The 21,728-nt window shown below is 41.3% G+C and overlaps 1 protein-coding gene across 6 annotated transcripts in view; it reads left to right on the top strand.

The window, feature by feature from the left end:
• EYA2 (EYA transcriptional coactivator and phosphatase 2) overlaps window positions 1–21,728 on the top strand; it is a 157,709-nt gene that overhangs the window by 8,616 nt on the left and 127,365 nt on the right. The window contains exons 2-3 of one of the 6 annotated variants that reach the window (XM_073309536.1): window positions 17,020–17,220; window positions 18,144–18,336. The exons of 4 other annotated variants lie outside the window; for them this stretch is intronic. The gene's annotated coding sequence lies outside the window, so the exon portion shown is untranslated. The remainder of the gene's footprint in view (window positions 1–17,019; window positions 17,221–18,143; window positions 18,337–21,728) is intronic. One more of the 6 variants, XM_073309537.1, reaches the window with a different exon arrangement.

Genomic DNA, 21,728 nt, shown 5'->3' with positions numbered 1-21,728 from the left:
GCGGGATTTTTAGTTGAGTAAGCAAAGCAATTATGGGGGCTTGTGTGTTATTCACAAGTGTCTGCACCACTCAAACACACCCATCAATGGTTTCCACAAGATTGTGAAACAGTTCTGAAAGTTCTTTTCTGAGCAGCATTTTTATGTAACCCATTCTTTGCCTTTATTATATTTTCCCCTTAAATAATTTGCAATAGATTTAAATTCAGAACTGAGCTAAGTTATCTAGCCAGTTGTGTGACCCTCCCCCTTTGCATTTGATTATATATATAAATAAATAAAATACAGAGAGAGAGAGTTAGTTTAAAACTTTAAAAGGTTTAATTCTAAATCCTTGAAGACTCCTTAGGAATGCAGCAGGCAAAATCTTGACATGCTTACTGAAAATGAAACAAAACTATTCTGTAAATTTTTTTTTAATGAAACGAAAGCACCGTTAAAATGCTTGGAGGCATTGAGCTAGGCATAGGGTTGGAAGTCAGTGCTGACGTCTGGGGCTTAGTGTATACAATTTATTTTACATGCATCTTCTCCCATATAGTACTTAAGTTTGGACAAATGTAGGAAGCGTTTGGGCCCGATGCTGTTCCCAGCGCAGTAAGAGACTTTTGCTATTTACTTTAGTCAGAGCAGGATTGGGCCCTTTTTTTGGAGCATCCTTAAACCTTTTGCACTCACTGCAAAAAGTAATTGTATTAGTCTTATGCTGCAGTCATTGTGCACAAAACACCTATTGACTTAAGCCGCATCGTGTAAACTTACAAGGAGGGACAGCGTCACCAATACAAAATGCACAGAAACGGGCACATTATTCTTGACTCTGTAAAGTTCATTTTACACAAGCTAACAAAAGCCAGCAAATCCAAAGGTGATGGAGGGCTGAAATGAGCTCTTTATCATTCATTGACATGCTTTGCCTGTAAGTATCATAGCTCCACTGGTGATAGTGTAAGTAACCTCACCTTATAATGCTAACCCACAGCAGTGTGTTAGAGCAGGAGCATCACCTTTGATTTAATCCTTTTGGGTACATAGGTATGGCTGTGTGCCTGTGAGGGAGTATTCCGTTTTCTAGTTAAGAAAAGGGGCGGGGGGAATGACTCACTTCTAGGCCATAGGAACCTTTATAGTCTGTTGTGTAAATGTATTGTAGATCCTCTATGTGTGTGTGTGTATGGTCAGTCGGTTCGACAAAATGAAGTTTTCATGCTCTCTCTTTTTGTGGATTCTGGAGTGACTCTGAAGTCCAAGGCGTGACATGCATGCTTGTGAGCAGATGGGGCAGACAATCATTGGTGAGCACCTTGGTAGCTATACCAGTAGTATGATGCTTTTCCCTTGCAGCTAACAATCTATTATTTCTGTCCTCTTCAAAGGTTTGAAAAGCTGTGTGTTGTCATGCTGATCTATTTAATGCAGCCTTCTCAAGATCATTTGGTTTTAATGCACCACAGTGTGTGCTGGGTTTGATGCTGTCCTTGTAGCACTTTCTGGGGTGGCCTTGATTCCACTGTCCTTGTGCCAATTCTCCACAGAAGGGGAGTCAATATTCAGGCATCCTAATGATGTGTCCAACCCAGTGTAATTGGGCTTTTATCATCATGGCCTTGATGCTTATGGCATTTGACTTTTGGAGAACCTCCAGGTTGGTAATTTTGTCCTGCCTGCGAATCCCCATAATGGTGCACAGAGGCTGCATATGGAAAGCCTAGCTGTTTGATATGTCATGTGTATGGTGTCCAGGTCTCACAGATGCAGAGGAGAGATGTGAGCAGAAAAGAATTATAAAGTTTTATTTTTGTTGAGAGGGTTATGTTGTGGGATTTCAGGACTTTTACGTAACTTTCCTAATGACAGAGAAGCTTTTAGATACTGTATATATTATAAAAACCTTCAGTTCTTTCTGGGTTAAGGAGCAAGTTCAGGTTCGCAGAGTAAAAACACATGGACATTCAGATAGTGTTGAGAGTGTACACAGCCCTTCACAAAAGAGAACGAGATGTCCCATGCCTTAAAATGTTTACTGTCTAGGGTGTTTGTGTCAAGTACTTGCTGGTTTTTTTGGGGGGGTTTTTAAGATGTTTAACTCAGTTCAGTACCTCCAGAATTTTAATTTTTGGTTGCAATTCTTGAGAATAACCAGAGCACTGTGGGCTATTCACTAGGTCATATTTGATTTCTCTTTATTTTAAAAAAACAAAAGAAAACAAAAACACCATGAAAGCAGTCTAATATACTTTGATTGGAAAAAAATAGCCTAATAGAACAAAATGATTTCTGTGTAAAATATTTTATTGATATAAAAATAAATCTGCTTTCATGCCAGACTTTGGGTAGATCAAATTTTTACAAGTAAGTTATAAACCCTAGGAAAACAGTGTACAATTTAAACCATTGATAGAACCTTAAGTTTACCAGCACTACTGGGCAGTATCATAAATTAATTTCTTTAACTATTTCATTCCTAAGGATTCCAATCCTCTTAAACTGAATATAATCAAGATTACTTTACCCACTACTGTGATTCAGCCACAGATGCAATAGCTGTTTAACAGCACATAGCAACATTTCACAGTACTGCAGGCCAGGAAGTGAAAAAATATAGTGTCCGACTTGAACTGTATGGGGGTTGTGGTTGAGTAGATAGAATGTAATTACCTGAACTGGAATTCAGCCAGGATTAAGGGGCTATTGCTCCCACTCTTGTGAGAAGTGCCATGGGATTTTAAATGGCCACAAATGTTCCCTGTCTCAGTTTTACATCTGTGCTAAGGTTGTACTTCCAGCTGCACAGCTTTTCCGAGGCAAGTGACTATGGAATACAGAAAGATGTTTGCACACATGCTTCGTAGTCAACTATACAAATCCCCCTCCCTCCCCTTTGAATCAGAGAATAGAAGAATGATAAACACAAAAGTCAATGTTGTTGTGTAACTGAAGTCTGATGCAGTGAAATGAGACTTGGTCCGTTGTTCGCTATGGATGTGTGTTGGAGCACACACAGCACACAGTTAGCTGGCTCTAACTCTAACTCCCTCTGTGGCCTTGGGCAAGTCTCTTAGACTCATTGTGTCTGTTGCCAGTATGAGAAACGGGCATAACTGGTGGTACTGTGAACTTTAATGTATGTGAAGTCCTTTGATTAGAAGTGCTGCATTAAGCCAGTGGTTTTCAACCTTTTTTCATTTGCATACGCCAAAAATTCTGGAATGGAGGTGCAGACCCTCTTGGAAATCTTAGACATAGTCTCTGGACTCCCCAGGGTCTGTGGACCACAGGTTGAAAAACACTGTTCTATGGTAACAACAACAACCTTTCACGGACCCCTTTTTACATAGTCCGCTAACTCAAAATCACTGCATTAAGCCAACTATATTAGGAATTAAGTAGATGCTGTGGAAGTTTATATTCCTAATAAAAATGGCAAAACCCACTAATATTACATATCTAAAGAAAATTTTTTAAATATTAAGTTCACTTTAATTTCAAAAATATCCACTTTGATAAAGCATGCTTTAAACAGTACACCGTGACGACATTTTAAAAAACAAAAACCCACGACATTACTGATGAAGTCAAATTTTGCTGTTGAAGTCAACGAGGCCAAGATTTCACTCTACAATTTTATGAGGCTTTTCCTGCTCCACTGCTGCTGTTTAAAGGCCTTTTCAGCAAGGAAGAAGCTTTTCTGGTGACTATTCTGATGAAACAGTGACATTGACTATTCGCAAAGTGCTGTCACGCACTAAGTAAACTAACTGAAGAAAAAGGGAAAACAGGTTTTTGTTAACTTTTCAGTGGTAGTACACTTAGTTACTTTTCACCACAGTAGGTACAATATTTTTTTTTGATGGACAGAAACTTGCCCCTCATCTCCTCCAAGTTGACAGCATTCATTTTAAAGGCTGGAATGTTTCTACGGAAAAGGCAAAATAATTCAGTGTGTACCCCACATTTTCTTGTTTATTGAAATGCCTTCCCTGATCAAATTTAATCACAAATAATGGTGTAAGTTCTCTTATCCAGACAGTTGTGGCTTTTATTTTTATGGTCATCATGTAAAGGTAGCAAAGTTTGTCACGTAGAGGGAATTTTCCCACTGATTGATTGATTGATTTTTAAAAACAGAAGGAGAGAGCCTCTGGATATGTTAATATCTTCCACCTGGTTTAGACTAGGAAGAAAATATTCTTTAGTCAGTGATTAATTTGTTGCCGGGGTTCCTTGGTGACCAATGCAGATATGTCAGTTCCAGGAAAGTTAGAGAGAAGACAATGTATAATTTTCCATTGTAGACACTTACAAAGAAGAGAAACAAAGACCTTGAAAGCAATACACCCAATATGAAGGAAGATTCTAAGTGAATCAGTCACCAGCAAAATGACCAAAGAAGCATTCTACCTGCAAACTTCAATGAAATAAATTATATGGTGTTTGAGGAGGGAAGTCACCCGATACCACTTGAGAGAGAGAATTCTGACCTGCATTAATACTGAGATTGATTCTCAGCCGCCCTCAAAGCTGCATGTACTGCAGGGAGACCAAACATTAACTGCAAAGTGTCTTTAGCAACTAAGGATTTTTAAACTTTAGCCCCACCATTAAAAAAAGGGTTGATTGGAGATTTCTGCTGTGGTTTAAATAAATAAATTAGGCATAGGATATACCTACATCTATTGACAAAACACTTACAGAGTTAAGATCGCACCTGTATTTCAGGCCTGATCCAGGGCAGCCTGAGCCTTCAAAGTGGCAAGAAGTGTTGGGTTGAGGGCTTAACTCTTCCTTTTTTCTCATGAATAGCCATGCAATGTTGTGCATGTTCACAAGTGACATGAATGTAATAATGCAGACAGTGAGTGATTTTTTTTTTTTTTTTTTGACACAAGATTTTGCTTGAGTTCTCAGGTGGTCATGCCCATTTCCATTGCATGTAACAGAAGGGAATAACGATCTGATATAGCGGAACCAGCAACATTCAGGATTTCTGCAGTATTCACTATTTGTGTTCTCAAAAGTCAATGTAATCTTTAAAACGTCTCCGATAGTGTATCGCTGCAAATTTTTAGCTCTGCCTGGTGTGTATTGTTTCCTGGTATATTCTTCCAAAGAAAGTAGATGCTAATCCAGTCCTAAGCTTGTCACTGGAGACAAATGTGAAATCTCCTGCATTCAGTGGTCATTTGGAGGAGGGAGAAACCTTATAATCCATCAACAGCAAATCGTTGGAAGGGAAGTGTTGGCTTTTTGCCACATTTTCCTCTTGAAATTATAATAAACTCCTCAGACAAAATACCATGGAAAAAATAAATGGATGAATGAAAACTTTTTTTTCCCATATGGGAAAAAAAAATCAGGATTTTGTTAAGTTTGTATCAGACTATGTGATCTGGAGTGCTAGCACATCCCATTTCAAAGTATTTCATAAGGGAAACTATGGAAACAACATTATTTTCCATCTTCTCTGAAATGTGAGACAAGTCTGATAATGAGGAACAGTTTCTGATCTCCAAAACCTTTTCAAAGAGCTCTGAATTGATGGCAAAGTGCTGTGTGAGCGTCTTCCAGGTAGATGATCATGCACACAAAGTTCAGGGCACATTTAGATGCAGTGTTGGAAAAGTCAGTCAGGCTTGGTTAGTTTTATAATGTGCTCATTGCAGAAGTGTACACATGTATGGTTTAATGCTAAGGATTCCCAATTACCTGGATTGTAGAGTCATTTTCCCCATGATGCAGAAGTTCCCATTTGTCAAAGAATTGTAGAACTAGAGCTAGTTGAATTGGAAGGGGGGGGGAGGAGGAGGAGGGAAAGGTAACTTACCTAAAAACAGGGAAGAATTTTCCTGCCCTAATGTTTCAACCAGTTTTAAATAGAATGTAGCAATAGAAAAGATTCTGTATGTGACCTTACCCATCCAATAGCGGCCAGCACAACTGTTCCCATCAGCATTATCTAGTGTTCTGCCCAGTCTAGTTCAAACTGTCTCCAGGAATGGAGCCTTAGTATTGGAAGTAAGTCCAAACCTGTATGCAGCTTCTATGGCAGAATTCTCCCAACTGATTTGTCTTGCAAAGGGAGTATGTCCTGCACTCAATTCCCAACAAGGCACTTAACATTAGTATCTATGGAAGCTGTGTGCGTAGGAACTGTGCGGAATATGCAGCAGAGATCCTGGTACAAAGAGCAGCATTCTTTTCTCCCCTACGAGGGGTAATAGGGTTTACTTGAGATGGCTCATCAAGCAGCTCACCAATAGCAGATGACAGAGCTGTAAGTGTAGATGATGTATTATAATGTTCCAGGTGCTGTACAGACATGTTTAAAATTTTTGGCCTTCACTCCTTCCCCCAAATATCTACCTACATACTTTCCTCTTGGGTTTGGGTGAAGGCATTTTAATAGCAATAACCTAAAAACCAGCTATAGGAAATGTTCCTATGCATGCAATCCTGCCAAGTTAAATTCCTGCCACAGGACATCATCTGCTGCTCTACAAGCGGACAAGTATGTTTTTCTTGAGTCACTCAGGCAGTCGTCCCCCTATATGGTGATGAACTGCACCTCCTTCAGCTGGTATTAGCGCCACACTAATTTCTCTCCCTCTCACCAAGGGCTGACATTCACACCTGCTTCTGCATGGCATGTGTTCTTCCCCCTTTCACCCAACATCTCCTGTTGCAAAGACTGGTCCAAAGCCCAATCTACTAAGGCCACTTCCACAGGCAGCAACACTATTAACCGCATAATAGTCTACCAGCACAACCCTCTCTGAGCTTCCTTTAAATGGATGATCTCTTCGCTAAGGAAGGTGGCTGGGATTTGGGTCAGTATGAAAAGAAAATTGCTAGAAAACATGGCAGGTAATGAGAATGAAGTGCTGGTTCTGCAGTCATGGGGAACTTTGGTGGTTTATTGAATACTCATGGTGTATATTCTTAAAGTTCAGTGCATGCCAGCTGCACATCAGGCCCTGGAACTGTATCAAATTCCTTACAGATCCCCAAATTATTCAACAAAATAAATCACTTGCCAGACTTACGGTCAGAACGTGGTCCACAAATCAGAAATTAAGTAAATAGTTGGGTCTTGGCCTATGAGAAACATTTTCAAGTAGCTCCCTTCCCTGTGCTCTTTATATTTTTAACAGCACTATTTGCATGCTCAGAAATTCACATTTGTGCCTGTAAGTTAGATAACGACTCACGCAAATGGGGTGTTGTCCAGGTCATATTTGCAAGGAAAAGAATGCAAATATGGCAACAATCTTGGATATTTGGCCCTGGAAGTCTTCTTATAAGAGTAATATCTGCATTCATTGAGATCTTTGAGCTCAAGGATCTCAGAGCTCTTGACAAATACTACTAACTAGGCCTCACATCTAACCTGTATAGTAGGAGTGTTTTACTGCAGACAGATAGGTGTGCATATAAAAATAACCTCAATTATGATTTTTTTTTTTTTTTGGAGGAAAGACTTTGTACTCGGAGTTATAGTCTAACCTTTCTCCCATATTTTGTATGTAAGAAGTGCTGTTCAAAGACAAGCTGCTGAGTATCAAAGTATAAGGGGAACTACAAGCATCCGTCTGTAGCACAGGAATGGTCTTTCCCTGGGCATGGTTGAATGAATGTGTGATTGGTGTGAGGATTTTAGTTCCAACTTCTTGCTTGCCTAGTATTTTTTTAAAGTTATTTTTGAGTTGTGGTTTTGGATGGTTGAGATAATGCCTGTGGCCTTACCTGGGGTCTCAGATGCCTACAGGCCTGTTGACTTTAGATCCATGGACTTACTGATCCTGAAATTACTGAAACGGGGAGGTTCTACATTTTCATAAAAGTACTTAATCAGGCCCCATTTGGTGATGCCAGTGAACTCCGAAGAAGAGTGCTCCAAAGACCTATCTGGCTTTAAGATTAAACTCGATAAGTTTATGGAGGAGATGGTATGATGGGATAACATGATTTTGGCAATTAATTGATCTTTAAATATTCATGGTAAATAGGCCCAATGGCCTGTGATGGGCTGTTATATAGGGTGGGATCTGAGTTACTACAGAGAATTCTTTCCTGGGTATCTGGCTGGTGAATCTTGCCCATATGCTCAGGGTTTAGCTGATCGCCATATTTGGGGTTGGGAAGGAATTTTCCGGCAGGGCAGATTGGAAGAGGCCCTGGAGGTTTTTTGCCTTCCTCTGTAGCATGGGGCACGGGTCACTTGCTGGAGGATTCTCTGCTGCTTGAAGTCTTTAAACCACAATTTGAGGACTTCAATAGCTCAGACATAGGTGAGAGGTTTTTCTCAGGAGTGGATGGGTGAGATTCTGTGGCCTGCGTTGTGCAGGAGGTCGGACTAGATGATCTTAATGGTCCCTTTTGACCTTTGTATCTATGAATCTATTTGATTCACGAAGAAGCTTCTATGAGGAGTTCCAAGGGGGAGGAACCAGTCAGGCACCATCTTAAAATTGAATGAAAGGAAGAAGCTTTTGTTGCAGCATTTGGCTTGCTTGCCTGTAATGGCTGCTAGCCTCTAGCTATGCTGGCCACCTAGAAGTGGGAGTTTAACATACAACATTTAAGATTAGACATTTACAAGCAAGTAACTTGTAGCCAGCCAGCAACTCCATCAACATTAAACGCTGGTGCCAGTAAGACTATTGGTTAACGTTTGCAACCACGTACCAACTTCCTGAGACTGAATAAAGCCACAAGAGCCATGACAATCATCCTCCATAAGTAGTAACCTTTTTTGGTTTTGTTGCATTTTCTATCCTTTCTTACTAGAGGGACACCTCTACCTCAGCATTTACACTTGTTTTTTATTCCAGCAGATGGCTAGGAGTGAGGGTGTGTGCATGAGTGTGTGGGGCTAGAACTCTCGGAATTCATTTGAGAATAGGGCCTAGAGAATAATTTCTTAAATACCGAAAACAACCCTAGGTTAAACAAGCTTCTTGTCTAAAAGAGCGCTTATGCATGGGTTAGGAGTTATGTCTTATCCTAAGAAATCATATTATTTTCACCTGTATTTGTCGTTTGAATATTAAAATGTAACAAGCTGCATCGTCTTTAATTGTATGGGAATGTTTTATTGTAATACCTATGTTTGGGGGCTAGGGAAAGAGAAGGGATTTGCTGTCACCAAACCAGTACATTAAGTTGGGCAGACTACCTTAATTGGCATCAGTGCTTGTAGTTTTAACATTGCCTTCAGCCTGGGAGTGACTTGATCCTCCCCGTATCAGATATTTGGTTGGAAAAAATATATAGATCAGCACTAAGCTTGATAATGTCTTGTTGCTTTTTGACTCTGATGGCTAAACAAGACTGCTGCCTTCCCAAATTACATAAGGAGTTGTTGGTTTATCAACCTGGTAATTAGATTAGTTTGTTTTGATATTAACCCACTTTCTTAATTTGAATGGTTTACATGTATTTTATTTGGTTCCTTATTTAGTTTGATTAATATATAAAATTGGAAATCTGTGTGGTTTGGATGTTTCTTCCCTAGACCTTAGGCCTCTGAACCTGAGGAACCTCCAGAATAAATAAGAGTCCAAGACGCAGCCTTGACATCATCTATAGAACTGGTCTGATGCCTGAACCTCGAACGCTGTTTGTTTTTGAGGAAATGTCGACTTAAATATTGATGATTTCTTTCACTAAGTAATGTGGGTTCCAAAAGTTTTGTGGGCCTGGTGTAGTGGATATGAGCCAGTCAACCTAAAGGCTGACCAGTTCTCTCTAATATGTCTATACTCTTCATATTACACATAGGAAAAATGAGACTTGGAGGTTAAGTGACATGCCCAAGGTCATATCACAAGACAGTGGTAGGGCTATGATTAGAATCCCACCCAAGCTCCTGCACTAACCACTAAATTGACTACTTATGCGTTTTACCAAATGTAGTTATAGCAGTTCCTAAATTTGTTTTCCTTGTCTATACACTTTGAAAACTACATTTTAATCAGCTTGTCCACATGACAATAATTCTCCCTTAAGCCAACTTAATAGAATTGATTGACTAGCTATTTTAATTACTGAGCATAGACTACATATCGACAAGAAAAACGTCTCTGAAAAAAGTGTATTATATTTTGGCTCTTGGTTGAAACCAACCCAACTTTAATTTCACAGTTTGCTGCCAACAGCTGCCTTAGTAAGACAGAGCAGTTGTAATAAATGACATTTATTTAAAACAAGAAAAATGAAAACCTAGTTCCAGCTGGATTTAGGAAACTGAGCATATTTGTCTTGCATATAAAGCTGCCATCCACAAACATTTCAAATTATTTTTCATTTGTAATAATCAGGATCAGACTTTATTTTTTTTAAAGTATTGGGGAGAAGCACAATATATTAGAAACATATAGTTTCATTCAAAGGCCATTAGTTATTGAATCCTTTCCAAAGCCATGCAACTAAAAAATTTCAGGGAAACTCACATAATAGTTCTAAGCATTTTTATGAACTATTTGGAGGAATAGTCCATGATGTACACGTCAAGCTAGACAGACACATATATGCATCTATTACATTTACTCTTTTATTGTTGAAAACCATTCATCTGATGAGCACTTTCCCTTTTTACCAGCAGGAATCTTGGTAGAATTTTGGAACTGTATTTGCACATGGAAGAAATTAGTTCACACGGCCACAAATAGAATGCACAGTGCACACTGAAATATAGTGCCAGTAACTAGCTCCTCTGTCAACATACTCACAGTACTAATACAACCAAGTCTCTGTAGTACCCTATCATCCCAAAGGATCAACTGACCCTTGACTGACTCAGACTACATGCAGGGATCACTGGAGCTACCTTTGGGATAAAACCCAACTTGCTGTTTAACAATGCACAGGAACACTACACAACCTCTTAGGAAAGGACATTTGCTGCCAGAAAGTTTTAGGAAGGCAGAACATAGCTACAAGAGAAGAATTTGGCCAGATTTGAAATTACCACTCTTACATCTCCCTGTCAGGTCTTTAGCAACCATGAGTAAGTCAGATGTTGGTTTTGTGACTTATCTAAGAGATGGAACCATGTTTTCAGCAGCACTGTAAACCGTAATGCTATGCTGGTATAAGTATACAATATTTTCCTCAGAGAGACATCTGTAAATTCCTCAGTGCCTAGTGCAGACTCCTCAGAGAAAGGTCTTGGTTTTGGTTGTCTTTAAAGTACAATGTACACATGGTGCTACCATACATAAATAACCCTGCAGAATCACCAACACTACATAGGTGATCCTTGGAAGTTTCTCCATCCAAAAACTGAAATGGCTTACTCCTCCTTTAGCCTTAAATTTACACTTAAAAATTTACACTCTACACTTAAAATTTATACTGATGTAGCTATGTCGGTCAGGGGTGTGAAAGAAAAACAACCCTACAACCTAACAACCCCATATGACACTGCTATGCTGCCAAAAGCCCCATGGTAGAAGCAGCTATGCTGACCAAGGAGGGCTTGTTGACATAACCAATGTCATTCAGTGAGGTGGTTTTCCTGCACCGTCTGAACTCCTCCTCCTGTTAGTATACGCTGACCCCTATGTGTTAGGGGGTCAGCCAGCATAGCTATGCCGACATGGGATTTGTAGTGTAGACATAGCCTTAGTTTGAGATCTCACAGGATTACAGCGGGCCACACAAAACCAGTAGTTGTTGATACCTGTGTTTGATATATTGACATGTGTCAAGACACTTTCATACGGTTAGAGACTAGTTTTCAAACCAGCTTTAAATGGATCTATTTTTAAACCCAGAAATTATGGACACAAATAACTGCATCTGTATTTCTGACAGGTATGTATGTGATTTCTGGGGCAAGTACTTAGACATTTAAATGATATAAGTTTTGCCTGCACTTACTTGCATCTGACAAAAGTGAGTACAAAAACCGTAACTACATTTGAAAAAAAAAAAAGTCCTAGTGTCCTGGGATGTACTTTCATATACACAAGGATTTATTGTCTGGCAGCGAACAACAAATAAATCTCCAATTAATGTACATTATTGTGTGGATAGTCCTTTGGAAACACCACTTGTCTTTCCAAAATGTGGTTCAAGAGGTTAGTAGCACTGCTACCTAGGAGATTCAAGTCAGCGTGGTCTCCCTTCCAATTACTAGCAGTCACCAAACACATGACTAGGACGAGTCCTGTGAGCAATCCCTGTTGGCTTTTAGCAGCTTTGTCAAAGGGGTTTCAGAGGTCACAGAACAAGCCACTGTTACGGGCTTGATGGAACGGTAGTGGGGTGCTCTCCTTTTGCAGGGCCAATATATGCATTGAGCCAGCAGGAGCATTCACTGTCAGTGACCTAAGGATCTTAATATTGAAGTCCAAGGGATGCCCAATGCCTTCATTATGTGCTAGTATAACATGCAGTATATTGACAGGTTTCAGAGTAACAGCCGTGTTAGTCTGTATTCGCAAAAAGAAAAGGAGTACTTGTGGCACCTTAGAGACTAACCAATTTATTTGAGCATGAGCTGTCGTGAGCTACAGCTCACTTCATCAGATGCATATCGTGGAAACTGCAGAAGACATTATATACACACAGAGACCATGAAACAATGGTCTCTGTGTGTATATAATGTCTGCTGCAGTTTCCACAGTATGCATCCGATGAAGTGAGCTGTAGCTCACGACAGCTCATGCTCAAATAAATTGGTTAGTCTCTAAGGTGCCACAAGTACTCTTTTCTTTATGCAGTATATTGTACATTAGTCAATTTAGCACTGTGTATGCCAAGGATGGGCAAACTTTTTGGCCTGAGGGCTACATTGGGGTTCCAAAACTGTATGGAGGGCTGGGTAGGGAAGGCTGTGCCTCCCCAAACCCTAACCCCCCCTCCCACTTCCCGCCCCTGACTGCCCCCCTCAGAACTCCCGACCCATCCAACCCCCCCATCCAACTCCCCCTGCTCCCTGACTGCCCCAACCTCTATCCACACCCCTGCCCCTCAAAAGGCCCTTGGGGTCCCCACCCCCTATTGATCCCCCTTCTAAAGCCCCTTTGGAATGCGGCCCTGCGAACATGGGCGGAGGACTCAGGGGGAGCGGAGGCAGCCACACAGCCAGAGAGAAGCGGCAGTTTCCCCTTCAAAGCGCCACTTCTCTCCGGCCGGCTGCACGGCCGCCAGCTGCTCCTCCTGAGTCCTCCGCACGCGTTCGCCGTACTCCCACCATCCGCCCGCCTGCTTCCCTGTGGCTGCAGATGAGACCTCCCTTCCCTCTCTCCCCTGCCCCCGCCGTGCAGCCCCCTCCCATGCTGGCGGCATGGTGCGCTCAGGCTGCGGGGGAGGAGGGACAGCAGGGGAGGGGCCGTGGGCTAGCCTCCTAGGCTGGGAGCTCAGGGGCCGGGCAGGATGATCCTGCGGGCTGGATGTGGGCTGTAGTTTGACCACCTCTCATGTATGCGCATTGCCATTTGCAAAGACAGAAGGTCCCCAAGGAGCTAATCTGCCTAGCTGATGCATTATAGCCAATTAATGATTAGGTTGAGTGCAGACGGTGTCCCAGATTAAAGGCCACAATAGTGAGTTTTCAAAAGGGAGCGAGGGTAGAAAAAAGTTGCTTAGTCACCATTACCTAATGACACTAAAATAATCTGAACTAAATTATGGGCCATATTATTAATTAGTACTACAATAGTGCCTAGAGGCCCCAGGCCCACTGTGCTAATACTGTACAAACATAGTAGAGATAGTCCTTACCCTAGAGTGCTTAACATCCAATCATAAGACTAGAGACAGGTGAATACAAACAGACAGGGACACACCAGGTAGCAAGATGTTTATGATCTGATAGATAATAAGTGACAACATAACTCGAGCCAGTATATCTTTCATCTATAGTTTCTATGACTGTGGTCTTGCTCAGTAGCTGCTCCATAGTTTACAAGCAGGTTCCTGCTTCAAATCCTAATTTCCCAAGGGCCTCATCCCATGAGGTTGAGCACCTGCCACTTTCATTGTTTTCGGTGGTATTTAGCCCTCCTCTGGATCAGTCCTTGTAGATTGTACAAGCAGAGGGAATACCCTCTCATGGACCTGAAGGTTGTTTGGATGTATTTAACCCATGGAGGGAAAACTAGATTGTTATCGGATCCCAGAAAAGGAGCTCTCTCATTACCCCAAACTGCATGCTTTTGGTCTGTTTAGTATTGTGTATGCTGTAGCTATTCTATCAAAGCCAATAATTAACAGTAGACATCTCTCACTGCCAGCAAAATAAGCAAAAGTGTGTGTTTGGCAGGGGCAGAGTGTGGAGGGATAGTTTTTGTGGGTTCTGAAAAACCAGAACACATTTCTAGCTGGGATTGGGTGGGGGATAAGCGTGGGGAGAAATAATGTCTTCTGCAAAGATGGCAACACCTCACCTTTGTGTGGGGAGGAATTGGAGTTGTTGGTTTTTTGTTTTTTTTTTAAATGCATGTGTGTGTGTGTATAAAATACTTGGGCCAGAAACCCTCAAAAGAACTGAAAAAATGAATATATACAACCAAACCAATCTATTCCCAACTCTACAATATTTACACTTCGCTCTAATACACAGAACAGTGTGTAGAGTCCTTTCCAGACATTTGAGCTATACTGTCCATAGTTCTTCTATATACACACAAAGGGATTTAATGCTTTGTAATCAAGCTGCTCAAGAAAAATGTTGTCTTTATATTCACTGGGGATGACTGTAATAAATTAAAATGGCTTCCCATTAGCCCTCTGTACTTAACTGAACCACTTAAAATTACTTTGGACTTTGCCCTCATCTGACCTCTTCACCTCCGCTCAGGCATTACTGCTGCTAGGAACATAGCAGCAGTGGTCCGAGAGCCTCAGTTTTGTGAGTGAAGTTACAAATCATTTCAGAGCTGGAAACAGAGCACCCAGCACGAAGTGACTTCTGAGTCACAAAGAAACATTTAGCAGCTTTAAATGTTCAGACACATTTCTCTTAGGCATCCTATTTGTGGACAGTCATGGTCATTCTAGATATCTCACGGATAGAGGAACCCAGTAGTGGCAAAATCCTGTACAAATTCCTTTGTTCTCTTTGTAAGGATACATGTGCAAAATGAAGATAATAGGCCTATTAACAAAGTGCACCTTTTTATGGCAAAAATTGTTTCACCCTATAGGGACAAAATCACCAAGTTACACACTTGCCTGACTGGTGCATAACTTCACATATGTATAGTTTTTATTGAAATTTATTTAAACAAGCATATAAAAAACCATCATTCATCTGTGTGTGATAGGAAGGATGTAATTTTGTCATATGGTGAAGAAGTCTATGATACCTATTTTATCACATATTCTACTCTCCATTTTCTGCTGGATACCAGACTAACATGCCATATACATATTGATTCAGAAGTAGTTGCACATGAATAAAGCTGAAGCTCTCTGCAACCACAAACAGGAATCAAGGCTAACATGACACAGAATATGTACAGTTGTTTTGGATTATCATTTTACTTCAGATACAGACCTGTAAGCCATGTAGAGATGAAAAGCAATTAAACCCCTTTCCCAGTCCCTTGAGCCATCCTGGCTGTCTCTCTCTCCTCCTTATACTCTTATTTCTCAATGGAATAACCATTTTGTTATTTACATAGAACAAAACTAAGGTTGAGCTTTGAAAATGGTCCTAGAATATTTGACATGGTAACGAGAGCATCTAGGACAGCAGTTGTCATGATCTGAGACAGTGTCAGTGGGACATCCGAGTCTGCAGAGCAATAAATAAGGCCCAAGATGCTGTGGTAGGGCCGGAGGAGACCACTTCGAGAATAGATGTGGAGAAACAGCTGAGGTCAGCCCAGTTGCCAACTTTCCAATTTCTGAAAACCGGAGGCTACAGCAGGAGCACTAGAACCTCCCCCCACCCTGCCTCTTTCTCCCAAGGCTTGACCCCCTACTCATGCTTCTCCTCCCCTGACTAGCTCCTTTCCCCCTCCCCAGTCCCTCAATCTTCTCCTCTACTCTTCCTCCCCTCCCCACACCCCAGCTGGACTTCCTGTGCTCTGGGTCTGTGATGGAGCTGCAGCCCCTGACACGGAGTCTGTCTGCCCATGAGATGCAGGTAGGAGGCAGCCCTAGCTGAGCAGGGGCTGGCATGGATTGATGACCTGGTGCCACCCCAACCCCCCTTCTCTCACCCACCCCACGCTAACTGGACTTTTGGTGTCTGGTCAGTACATCTGACCAAACGCTGTACAGATTCTCTTTCAACCGGACTTTCCGTTTGAAAAGCAGACACCTGGCACCCTGCCTAGTAGGGTCCCTTGGAGTATCCCAATAAAAATATTAAATGGGGTGTGTGTGTGTCGGGGGGAGAAACAATGGAATAGGGGAGGAAAGGTGATTATGAAAAATCAAGTTGTTTAAAACTATTGGTTTCATCTCAAAGATCTGACCAGATAAACCTGTTGTCTGTAGCCTGGGTAAGGATGCTGTGCAGTTTCAGAATTATGCTTTGCACAGTAGCTAAAATATGGGAGATCCTGTTTGCATCTGGCTGTTGAGCCAGCGCCCAGTTAACATCCCACTGCTGGGAGCTGTCCCCTGAAATGATATCACTTGAATTGAATAAGTCACTCGGGTCATGCTGTGCAGCTCTTGGTGTTTCCCCAGACACGAAACAAACTAGTCTTACACACCTGCTCCCAGAAAGCATTCTTTAAGATTGCACACTTCACTATTCACACAGAATGTGGTACATTTTATAGACAGCAAGTGGATAAGATTCCAAAACCCCCCCAAACTTGTATTACAGAGGCTATTAAACAAGCCAGACATGGATCTGAGCACACCCTTCAGGAAAAACACTCTTGTGAGAAAGTGACAAGAGAAGATTAAATTTAAACTGCACTCAGGCAAAACATTTTACTGTAGTCTAGTTTTCTAGGAATGAAGCCCTGGAAAAGGACTGTGCGACCCAGAAAAGAAAAGGTTTCAGAAGTTTTCTAGAATTCCCTAATCCCCTCTCCTCATTTATAGGTTCAAAGCTTCAGTGTCTTCTTCACAGCGTTAAGGATATCCAGTCAGAGAACAGAAATAACACCGTGTGCCTCATGACCAAGCACACAGCTCATATTCTGAGTTGTTAATTCTACAGTTAAAGACAACTCAGCCTGAATAAATTTGAATGAATAAATAAATGAGGAAACTGCAGTCTGCCTGTGGATATTTCACAGGAAGGTAAATGTATTAAATATTTGCTCAGAGCCATTAACTCTTAAAGCTAAGGCCAACAACCCAGCATCATGGGCATTTTCTAGTCAAGAGGAAACCAAGGCTAAGATAACATTGAGTGCTACAGCTTGGGTCTATGGTGCCTTGGCAGAATGGTGTGAGGTGGATAGGGGAATTTGCACAGAATGTGCCTGAAAGACATGACAAGGCATTTGAAACTGTTTTTGGAGTCAGTATTAACATACGATGGGGCTGCAGAAGCATGACTGCAGGAGGTTGATGGGAGGAGGGGAACCATGGTACCTAGCATTTTAAAGTTTCTTTCAAGATGCTAGTACTTTCACGCACTCACTTTAAATACTGAGAGGATACCAAGTAAAGCAATTACCCAGAAAGTCTGGTAGACATTCCAAGAGAAACTCTGGGTTGAATGTATGTGTAAGTATAAGAGTTCAGAAACTGACCCGTTTGTTTGTGTGTGTGATATGATGCAGAGACCAGAACATATTATTTCTAATAATTGCAGGAAAGTTCACCCCAAAACACTCACTTGTGAGAGGGCCATCTCTGGCATTTCATAAATCAGACAGCTGCTAATGGTGCTGTTTGGAGACGAACATCATTAGCAAGTTAATAATTTTCAGGACTCTGCTGTAATAATTTTATGGCTTTTAGGATGAAAGACAGTCTATGCTCCCTCTGCTATACCGAATCCATCACAGAAGGAGTGCAGGGGAAATGAAGAGAGGAAACCAGATCTTATCCTTCATATTGCCTCAGTATTGTTCTTGACTGCAATCTTTTTTTTAAAAAAGTAAAGTAACAGCTGAAGCTCTCTGCTGCTTGGCTCAATCAGCCATTTCTGAAGCCGTCAGACTAGGAGGAGGGATACTATTATTTGGCTCAGACTGACTTTTGTTTGTTTGCAGATCTTAACCTGGACACAGTGTACGTTCACTGCTGGTGCTTCAATAATCTTCAAAATTTGTAACATCTTGGGCAAGATCACCAGTTGCAGAATATTAAAGTTCACAAAACTACATTAAAATATTAAAGAGCAGAGATGCAAGGCTGAGCGTGAACAGCAGAGATATCTACTTTTGGATGAGAATTAAATTTGAGGTAATTGTGGAAAGAACTGTGGGCTTACCCACAAGAGTCATCCCAGTGTCTTTCCCAAATTCAGGATAATTACATTCAGCCTATCTAGATTCCCCCTGGAGTTTTAGTTGGACATTGAATTTTGTCTCAGTTGTTCTTAGATCTGAAGATGTTGCAGCGTGCAGTGTTAAAATGAGGGGACAGTTCTGCTCCAGAAGTTGCTGAGTTCAAGTGTGACCCCCTATATATAGGTTTATAGTGTATATAAAATGTTTTGGGGTGTTGCTGGGTGAAAGGTGCTATATAAATAGAAATGAGTTTACATTGCTTCCCTTCTTGTGTAACTCCTTAGTAGTTTTATAAGCAGTACAGGCACAGACAAAGTACAAATGTTTAACTCTCTTGCAGGGATTAAGTTGCCTTGTTTCACTCATGGTTTACAGAAGCATTTCACTTTGTTTGTTCTTTTCAGTGCTGCAACACAGTTTGTGGTTCAACCAGAGGGATGGATAGTGAGATTCAGTCTCATATCCACATATGGGATAAAGTGATTTGTAATTGACTAGACCTACACTTGGATTTTCCCTTGACAGGTCCTTTTGCTTAATCATAATTAATCCTTCCACTAAAACAATTCAGTTAACTTAGTAATGAGTAGTCAGGTGGTATTTCAAGTGCTGCCATGTATTGCATTAGCTCAGAGACCACCAAATACACATTTATGTTTTGGATGAGTCACACAGCTCCATAAACCCACTGCATAAATCTGCTTCAAGCCAGCTGTTAGCTTAGTTTCTTCAGTTCTCATGATGTACCAGTGGATCCCTGTCACTTACAAACTTAAACTGGTTTTAGTGCTTTGTATAGCAATGGTATCATTTTATAGAGCAGGATTAGAATTGTATTGCATTGTGCTTAATAAATGAGTTAAAAATATCCATGACTCTGCTTCTTTTATGGAAAAAACACTGATCTTAAGTTTTTGGCGTAGGAAAATTTAAGTGTCCTCAGCATCAAACTATTCTTTTTAAAATCAGATTCCTGATTATAATTGCACATCATCAAGGTAGGTGTGAGCATTTCAAAGCAAATGGACCACATGGCTAGTGACCAAGCAGTACATGGTAGAGTAGGAGGACAGAGAAATGCAGCTATTGCTGCTTTGGGTAGGTTTTATGTTATGTAAATAAACTGTTGTTCTGTTTTGTTTTTTCAAGGTATGTCAAGGTCTATGTGCCACCCATAATGATAAATGCGCAGACATGCCACAATGTTGAATTATAATTAGGGAGAGGTCTTAAAGAGGGAGATGGTTAAAACCATCTCTGTATAATTGTAGTCAGATTAGGGTTTTCTGCTTCCCTCTGACAGCACGCTTTAGGGAAAGGATTCCCCAGCCCAGAATTAGGGGGGAGCAAGAAGGTCTTTTGTTAATAGAGTTGTTTGGGTTGGAAAGGCTTCGTGTGGGAATCCTTATTGTCTCTCTCAGTATTTTGAAACATGTGCCTCCAATGTTATTCATTAACATTCAGGAATTATGCCAGGAACCAAACCCAGGATTTCAAGATGTCACTTGAGACCCAGTACCAGAAGCTCACATTAAATGGAACCAGTTCCCTAGTTCTAGCATCTGGATTCCAAACCTAAATAAGCAACTATGAAATGAATGCATCATTCGCTAGACTCCCAGGGAATAAGAAACCTACAGACAGACCTACATAATCTTCCTGCTACCAGCATGTAAGACTAGCAGCTGGCCTAGGGGTTAAAACATTGGTTATGCTTAATATTTAGGCTTGGCAGAATTTGATATTTTAAAATTTTTACAGATAATATCCATGTTTATTTTTAAGGTTTTTTCCCCCCCAATTTATTTACATTTTCAGAGTTGCAGGAAAATATTTAATGACTGTAGATGTTGAGATGCACAAAGTTTTATAACCAGTAAAACACAAAATATATAAAGTAAATATCCTTGTCAGACTCTACTAGGTTCTTAAGCAGCCCTTCTCTTACTTTGCCTATGTGTAAATTTAGAATGATGGGGAAAAAAAATTGTTGGTTTGTGTGTGTACAATGAAATTGATGTTTCCCAGCATTTACTGAGTTTTAAAAAAAACAACACTAATTCTAAGTCTATTAATTTTCAACATGGAAAGAAATTTACTGATGCTGGAAAATGCACAGCGTTTCTAAGGTCAATTCTGGACACATCAGATCAGAATGGTTGGGAAAGCAGACTACGAAAGCCACATGGAGATTTGAGAGGAAAATTTTGCAGTTATGAGTGGCGGCAGAGGAGACGGGAATGCAGTCTAGTGGACTAAGATAGGAGCTAGGAACTCCTGAATTTATAATCTTTCTCTGCCTCCGTGTGTCTCTTAGGCAGACAGATTTGGAGTATGCCCCTCCATCTGTAAAGACATAATAAGGCACAGACACAAATGGACAGTCACCATGAAAATGCTATTGGTTTTGAGACCCTTCATCTACAGTCTAAAGAAAAGTTACATTTCTAGTGGCACATGGTGCAAACTTCCCCTCATAATAGCCAAGGAGAAATTAGTTTGCATTTATCTGTTCATTCACGTTTCCCACTGAATATAAAGGATGAGGCTTTTTCTGAAATAATTTGACTGGACACTAGAGAGCTGCCATTTTGCTGTACTTGCAATTCAAGAAAACTCTTTGCAACTACTTTGGAGTCTTGTGAATGAAGCTGTCTTTTGGGGATTTTGAATCCCTTCAGCCTTGTGTTTGCAAGTGATGGCTGACCCCAGATATCTTGCATCTTGGATCCCTGACAGGTAAGCTACAGCAGGCCTCACAGGTGATGAGCTTCATTGCCAAAAATGATGTTGAAAGCTGAAAAAGTGTTTCCAAGGATTGCTGTTACATTGATTGGTAGTTGGGGGGAATCTTTGAAGAACCAGAAATGGGCTTTGAGATGAGGATTCTTTCATTGTAGCTGTAAATGTAACCTCTAAAGCGGGGGTGGGCAAACTTTTTGGCCCGAGGGCAACATCAGGGTGCGAAACTGTATGGCGGGCTGGGTAGGGAAGGCTGTGCCTCCTGAAACAGACTGGCCCCCATCCACCCCCTCCCACTTCCTGTCCCCTGACTGCCCCCCTCAGAACCTTCGCCCCATCCAACCCTCCCCCACTCCTTGTCCCCTGACCGCCCCCTCCTGGGACCCCATCCCTAACCACCCCCCTATTCAACCACCCTGTTCCCCATCCCTTGACTGCCCCAACCCCTATCCACACCCCCACCTCTTGGGACCCCAACCCCCCATTCCCCATCCCCTGACTACCCCACCCCCTGACAGGCCCCCCGGGACTCCCATGCCTATCCAAACCCCACCCATTCCCCATCCCCTGACCATCACCCGCAGGACCTCCACCCCATTCAAC

Source organism: Lepidochelys kempii, chromosome 13 (genome assembly GCF_965140265.1).
Source record: "Lepidochelys kempii isolate rLepKem1 chromosome 13, rLepKem1.hap2, whole genome shotgun sequence".
Lineage (NCBI taxonomy): Eukaryota > Metazoa > Chordata > Testudines > Cheloniidae > Lepidochelys > Lepidochelys kempii.
The sequence above is the reverse complement of the archived record's forward strand: the minus strand, read 5'-3'. Positions and strand labels throughout refer to the sequence as shown.